At 60.0% G+C, this 7,513-nt stretch overlaps 1 non-coding gene across 1 annotated transcript; it reads right to left on the minus strand.

Moving 5' to 3' along the window:
- Positions 1 to 1,458: 1,458 nt before the first annotated feature.
- Positions 1,459 to 3,273, minus strand: LOC142794554 (small subunit ribosomal RNA). Its single transcript, XR_012892440.1, has one exon. It is a non-coding gene; the product is annotated as a small subunit ribosomal RNA (ribosomal RNA).
- Between the last annotated feature and the right edge of the window lie 4,240 nt (positions 3,274 to 7,513).

Raw genomic sequence — 7,513 nt, forward strand, 5'->3', positions numbered from 1 at the left:
ATCGTTGTGTGCTCGCTCTCATTGGCCCGCCTAACCAGAAAATGCCTGCGGTACACCCATTTGGATAAGAGTGCACGCAGATGCGGGCCTCGACGGCTACACATTTCCTCGGGCGGCCGCCTCCCGGCCTCCGTGGAGCGCGGGATGCACGGTCCCATCGACAAGCCTCTCCCGTTTTTACCGTGGCGTCGCGGTTCACCACGGCAGGCGGGTCGGTCTCCTCCGCATAAAAAGGGGGACCCCCGCTTTTTGTTCCACGAAATCGCACAAGCTTTTTTCGCATCCACGGTTTGCCACCGCACACCAAAATGCCGATCCGGCTGCCTACTTTAGCCAACAGGTGGAGCCAGGCGCGCCGTACTTGCGCGGCACTTCCCACGTCCACCGAAGTCGGTGCCAAGGACCACTTTCGGCGCCGGAGCCGCGTACGAGCCTACTCGAGGCGGAAGAACGAAGCCAGCAAGGGCCTGGCCGCAAGTGCGTTCAATTGTCGGGACGTCCAAGTCCCTCGTTCTTCCGTGCTTCCTCTTTCGGCAAGTCGTTGCGGCACCTTCCCAAAGCGCGCAGACCCGCTAATCGCGACGAGCGCGACGTGGCCGTGCCGCCTTTCCCTCGGCAGCAAGCAAAACGCCTGGCAACGTCGACGCTCCCCTAACCGCGATCTCGCACCGTGTTTCGTGTGGCGAATTCAAAAGCCGGCCGGCGCTGCTGCAACCATTACGGTCGGTACGCATACGCCGCGGAGGGCGGGACGGTCATCGGAGCGTGCGGTTCCTCCATCGAGTACTGCGCACCTCGGCCGTCGCATCGCCGTGCCATGACCGGCCGCGCGTCAACGCGAACCGGTGCCAGCGAGATCCCTCGCCTGCAAGAACCGACCGGCAGCCTCCGTCACCCGAGGACGCGGAGGCGCTTGCCGCGGACGGCGGGACGGTATGCACTGGTGCACAGCGGACCCGTCACATCGCCAGTTCCTTGACCGACCGCCGACGCTTGTGCCGTTCCTCTCGTACTTGGCAGTCGCCGCGCGATTGTCGGGTCTCGTTCTTGCACGCTCGAACGGTCGGGAGGGCACTCGGCTGGCGTTTCGGGAACGCGCAGCCTCGCCTTCTACCGACGTAACCACGACTCGCCGTTCGCGCTCCGCCGCTCCTGTTTACAGTACTAGGCGGTCCCGCAGCGGTCGGGTCGCGCATTTCGAGCGCTTCGAGCCACGGTGCAGTGGCGGGTCGAAAGCCGACCTATGAGTGCGTTGCGCCGTTTGTACCCGCGTCCGCCACCTGGCCGACCGTCCAAGGTCGCGGTGTTGGCGTCCGCTGGGCGCAACAATTTGTCACGGGGTGCCGCTCCACATTCAGGCAGCCCCGTGGGGAAAAGCCGACCCCGCGTCCAAACGGGGTCAGCGGCAGAAAGTGTCGGGCGCAGACGCAGCTGAGGCGCTCACCCTTCACAATCCGTTAATGATCCTTCCGCAGGTTCACCTACGGAAACCTTGTTACGACTTTTACTTCCTCTAAATGATCAAGTTTGGTCATCTTTCCAACAGACCGGCGCAACCGAAAGGCCGCGCCGGACATCGGTCCGAAGACCTCACTAAATCATTCAATCGGTAGTAGCGACGGGCGGTGTGTACAAAGGGCAGGGACGTAATCAACGCGAGCTTATGACTCGCGCTTACTGGGAATTCCTCGTTCAAGGGGAACAATTGCAAGCCCCTATCCCAATCACGAAAGAAGTTCCACGGGTTACCCAGTCTTTTCAGACAGGGATAAAGACACGCTGCTTCCTTCAGTGTAGCGCGCGTGCGGCCCCGGACATCTAAGGGCATCACAGACCTGTTATTGCTCTGTTTCGTGCGGCTAGGAGCCGCTTGTCCCTCTAAGAAGGTTGTAAGGTGCTGGGAACCCCGCACCTATTTAATAGGCTAGAGTCTCGTTCGTTATCGGAATTAACCAGACAAATCGCTCCACCAACTAAGAACGGCCATGCACCACCATCCACCGAATCAAGAAAGAGCTCTCAATCTGTCAATCCTCCCAGTGTCCGGGCCGGGTAAGTTTTCCCGTGTTGAGTCAAATTAAGCCGCAGGCTCCACTCCTGGTGGTGCCCTTCCGTCAATTCCTTTAAGTTTCAGCTTTGCAACCATACTTCCCCCGGAACCCAAATACTTTGGTTTCCCGGAAGCTGCCCGCCGAGTCATTTGAGTAACTCAGGCGGATCGCTGGTTGGCATCGTTTATGGTCAGAACTAGGGCGGTATCTGATCGCCTTCGAACCTCTGACTTTCGTTCTTGATCAATGAAAACATTCTTGGCAAATGCTTTCGCAGTAGTTCGTCTTGCGACGGTCCAAGAATTTCACCTCTAGCGCCGCAATACGAATGCCCCCGTCCGTCCCTCTTAATCATTACCTCGTATTCCAAAAACCAACAGAACAGAAACGAGGTCTTGTTCTATTATTCCATGCAAGTTTATTCAGGCGACTCGCCTGCGTTGAGCACTCTAATTTTTTCAAAGTAAAAGCACCGGCCATCTCGAGGCACACAATGAAGTGCACCAAGAAAGAACCGGCATGATGTTCAGTCCGAGCCGTCGCATCGGGTAGATGCACTACTCGTCTGGAACTGAGATCCAACTACGAGCTTTTTAACCGCAGCAGCTTTAGTATACGCTATTGGAGCTGGAATTACCGCGGCTGCTGGCACCAGACTTGCCCTCCAATTGATCCTCGTTAAAGGATTTAGAGTGTACTCATTTCAATTACGGGGCCTCAAAAGAGTCCCGTATTGTTATTTTTCGTCACTACCTCCCCGTGCCGGGAGTGGGTAATTTGCGCGCCTGCTGCCTTCCTTGGATGTGGTAGCCGTTTCTCAGGCTCCCTCTCCGGAATCGAACCCTGATTCTCCGTTACCCGTAACAACCATGGTAAGCAAGTAACCTACCATCGAAAGTTGATAAGGCAGACACTTGAAAGAAACGTCGCCGGCTCGTGGCCATGCGATCAGCACAAAGTTATCCAGAGTCACCACACAATACGGGCCGAAACCCGATCGATCTTGGTCTAATAAAAGCACCCGTTACCCAAAGGGCTCCAGGCTCACTGCATGTATTAGCTCTAGAATTGCCACAGTTATCCAAGTAGGAAGAAACGATCTAAGGAACCATAACTGATTTAATGAGCCATTCGCGGTTTCGCCTTATTTCGGCATGTACTTAGACATGCATGGCTTAATCTTTGAGACAAGCATATGATTACTGGCAGGATCAACCAGGTAATCGTTCGACTGCGCGTCCGTCCTCGCCTTCGGCGGGCCGGACGCAGTCTGTGTGCGGCGGAGGCCACCTTCAGGCGCCCCAACACGCTTATTTTGCACTCCGAGATGACGGCGTTCGAGCTCGCTACGGCACAACCTTCCCGAAAGACGAGTGGGAGCCGTGCGGCAAGAAGCACGTTCATGCTCGCTCTTTTTCGTTGCATCGACTCGGTCGCGCCGTGCGGGTTGCCCAAGCCCGCTGCACTGTCGGTGGACCGGCCGGAACTAGCAACGGAGCCGAGACTGCAAAGCCGCCAGACGACGGGTCACGCCCGCGTCTTCGGCGCTTTCGCATCTGAATCGCCCGAGGACGACACGGAACACACCTCGATATCGTGGTAAAACGGCACCGTCCGACAACCAGCCCCTAACGCATCAAGCGGATGAGGCTGCAGACGACTGCCGTGGATTCCCCTGGAGCAGACCCGAGGACACGCTTGACGAGGCCGAAGCCCGCCGCATATCAGACACCCGGTCGCTTTCGCGTACGCCGCTCACGAGAACCCCCACATAATAGCAGCGATAAGTACCCAGACCTCCTTGGGCACTAATACGAGCGTACTCGAGAAAATTTCACCGCGGGTGTGCCCCGAAACGTGTGGCACGTTGAGCGTGCCACAAGTCTACGTCGCTCTCAAACCCGCCGAGGTCGTAGAATTTGCGACCCTACTCACGAAATTCCCACCGAGGATACGGCCGCAAACGTACCGCACCTTGGGTAGGCCACGAGTTTGTGCAACACTACGCTGACGGCACAGCACCGAGGTCGTGCGCGCACGCACGGGAAAATTCCGCCGCGGTTTCTGCCGAAAACGTGAGGCACCACGACTCTCCGCAAGTTCGCGTCGACTGCGAAAGACCGAAGTCGTGAACGACGTGTCCGCTACTCGCCGCCGACACGCTGGACACCAAACGTACAACGACTCGACGGCGTCGTAGAGGCCCACGACGCGGTTTTCCTTAACGACGTCTCGGCGTGGCACCGACAGGTTAGAACGGCCGACCAACGTTCCCTGTCCGCCGTTCGGCTCAGTCGAAGGGCTCGGCGACTTCGGCAACGCTGCGAAGCCGCACGGTGACGCACGCCATGTCCCCATTTTTTTTTTTTTTTTTTTCTTTCTGCGTCTGCCGGGGTGCCCCTATAATAGCAGCGATAAGCACCCAGACCGCCGTGGGTCGCTCGCCCCGGCTGACGTGGTTTTTCGTACTCCTGCGGCGGTCGCCGTCAAGCACGTCCAAATACGCTACTTTCGTGGGCGCATTCACGCTCTTTCGCTTCGCCGGAGTGCCAGCACTCACTCTGCCAAAAACGGCGAACATCCGAGCGGCGGTTCCCACTTTTGCGTCGGCGTCGCAAACCCCGCCCCGGCAGACGAGGTTTGCCGTACTCGTGCGACGGTGGCCGGCGGGCACGTCGAAAGACGCCGATATCGTGCGCGAATTGGCGCACCTTGGCTTCACCGGAGTGCCGCCACTGACTCCTCCAAAAACGGCGAAGATCCGAGCGGCGCTTCCCACTTTCGCATCGGCGTCCCGAACTCCGCCCCGGCTGACGCGGTTTACCGTACTCGTGCGACGGTCGCCGGCGAGCACGTGGAAAGACGCCGATATCGTGCCCGAATCGGCTCCGTTCGGCTTCGCCGGAGTGCCAGCACTGGCTCGGCGAAAGACGACGAACATCCGAGCGACGGTTCTCACTATTGCGTACGCGTCGCAAACCCCGCCCCGGCAGACGCACTTTGCCGTACTCGTGCGACGGTCGCCGGCGAGCACGTAGAAAGACGCCGATATCGTGCCGGAATCGGCCCCGTTTGGCTTCGCCGGAGTGCCAGCACTCACTCGGCCACAAACGGCGAACATCCGAGCGGCGGTTCCCACTTAGCCGTCGGCGTCCCGAACTCCGCCCCGGCAGACGCGGTTGCCGAGCTCGTGCGACTAGCGACCGCGAAGCCGTCTCGCGACGCCGCTTTCGTGCGCGGCTCCCACTGCGACCTGGGTCACCCGAGGTCGACGAGCAAGAAAGAATGTCGAAAAAAAATTTTTTTTTTTTTTGCGTCTGCCGGGGTGCCCCTATAATAGCAGCGATAAGCACCCAGACCGCCATGGGTCGCTCGCCCCGGCTGACGTGGTTTTTCGTTTTCCTGCGGTGGTCGTCGTCAAGCACGTCCAAACACGCCACTTTCGTGGGCGCATTCGCGCTCTTTCGCTTCGCCGGAGTGCCAGCACTCACTCTGCCAAAAACGGCGAACATCCTAGTGGCGGTTCCCACTTTTGCGTCGGCGTCGCCAACCCCGCCCCGGCATACGCGGTTTGCCGTACTCGTGCGGCGGTGGCCGGCGGGCACGTCGAAAGACACCGATATCGTGCGCGAGTCGATGCTTCTTGGTCTCGCAGGAGGGCCGCCACTCACTCCTGCAAAAACGGCGAAGATCCGAGCGGCGCTTCCCACTTTTTCGTCGGCATCGCAAACCTCGCCCCGGCAGACGCGCTTTGCCGTACTCGTGCGACGGTCGCCGGCGAGCACGTCGAAATACGCCGATATCGTGCCCGAATCGGCCCCGTTTCGCTTCGCCGGAGTGCCAGCACTCACTCGGCCAAAAACGGCGAACATCCGAGCAGCGGTACCCACTTAGCCGTCGGCATCCCGAACTCCGCGCCGGCTGACGCGGTTGCCGAGCTCGTGCGACTAGCGACCGCGAACGCGTCTCGCGACGCCGCTTTCGTGCGCGGCTCCCATTGCGACCTGGGTTACCCGAGCTCGACCAGCAAAAAAGAAGGTCGAAAAAAAATTTTTTTTTTCTGCGTCTGCCGGGGTGCCCCTATAATAGCAGCGATAAGCACCCAGACCGCCGTGGGTCGCTCGCCCCGGCTGACGTGGTTTTTCGTACTCCTGCAGCGGTCGCCGTCAAGCACGTCCAAATACGCCACTTTCGTGGGCGCTTTCGCGCTCTTTCGCGTCGCCGGTGTGCCAGCACTCACTCTGCCAAAAACGGCGAACATCCTAGTGGCGGTTCCCACTTTTGCGTCGGCGTCGCCAACCCCGCCCCGGCATACGCGGTTTGCCGTACTCGTGCGGCGGTGGCCGGCGGGCACGTCGAAAGACACCGATATCGTGCGCGAGTCGATGCTTCTTGGTCTCGCAGGAGGGCCGCCACTCACTCCTGCAAAAACGGCGAAGATCCGAGCGGCGCTTCCCACTTTTTCGTCGGCATCGCAAACCTCGCCCCGGCAGACGCGCTTTGCCGTACTCGTGCGACGGTCGCCGGCGAGCACGTCGAAATACGCCGATATCGTGCCCGAATCGGCCCCGTTTCGCTTCGCCGGAGTGCCAGCACTCACTCGGCCAAAAACGGCGAACATCCGAGCAGCGGTACCCACTTAGCCGTCGGCATCCCGAACTCCGCGCCGGCTGACGCGGTTGCCGAGCTCGTGCGACTAGCGACCGCGAACGCGTCTCGCGACGCCGCTTTCGTGCGCGGCTCCCATTGCGACCTGGGTTACCCGAGCTCGACCAGCAAAAAAGAAGGTCGAAAAAAAATTTTTTTTTTCTGCGTCTGCCGGGGTGCCCCTATAATAGCAGCGATAAGCACCCAGACCGCCGTGGGTCGCTCGCCCCGGCTGACGTGGTTTTTCGTACTCCTGCAGCGGTCGCCGTCAAGCACGTCCAAATACGCCACTTTCGTGGGCGCTTTCGCGCTCTTTCGCGTCGCCGGTGTGCCAGCACTCACTCTGCCAAAAACGGCCAACATCCGAGCGGCGGTTCCCACTTTTGCGTCGGCGTCGTAAACCCCGCCCCGGCAGACGCGGTTTGCCCTACTCGTTCGACGGTCGCCGGCGAGCGCGTCGAAAGACGCCGATATCGTGCGCTAATTGGCGCTCCTTGGCTTCTCCGGAGTGCCGCCACTCACTCCTCCAAAAACGGCGAAGATCCGAGCGGCGTTCTCCACTTTCGCATCGGCGTCCCGAACTCCGCCCGGGCTGACGCGGTTTACCGTACTCGTGCGACGGTCGCCGCCGGGCACGTCGAAAGACGCCGATATCGTGCCGTAATCGGCCCCGTTTGGCTTCGCCCGAGTGCCAGCACTCACTCGGCCAAAAACGGCGAACATCCGAGCAGCGTTTCCCACTTTCGCATCGGCGTCCCGAAGCCCGCCCCGGCAGACGCGGTTTGCCCTACTCGAGCGACGGTCGCCGGCGATCA

Source organism: Rhipicephalus microplus, unplaced genomic scaffold (genome assembly GCF_043290135.1).
Source record: "Rhipicephalus microplus isolate Deutch F79 unplaced genomic scaffold, USDA_Rmic scaffold_455, whole genome shotgun sequence".
NCBI classification, from domain to species: Eukaryota; Metazoa; Arthropoda; class Arachnida; order Ixodida; family Ixodidae; genus Rhipicephalus; species Rhipicephalus microplus.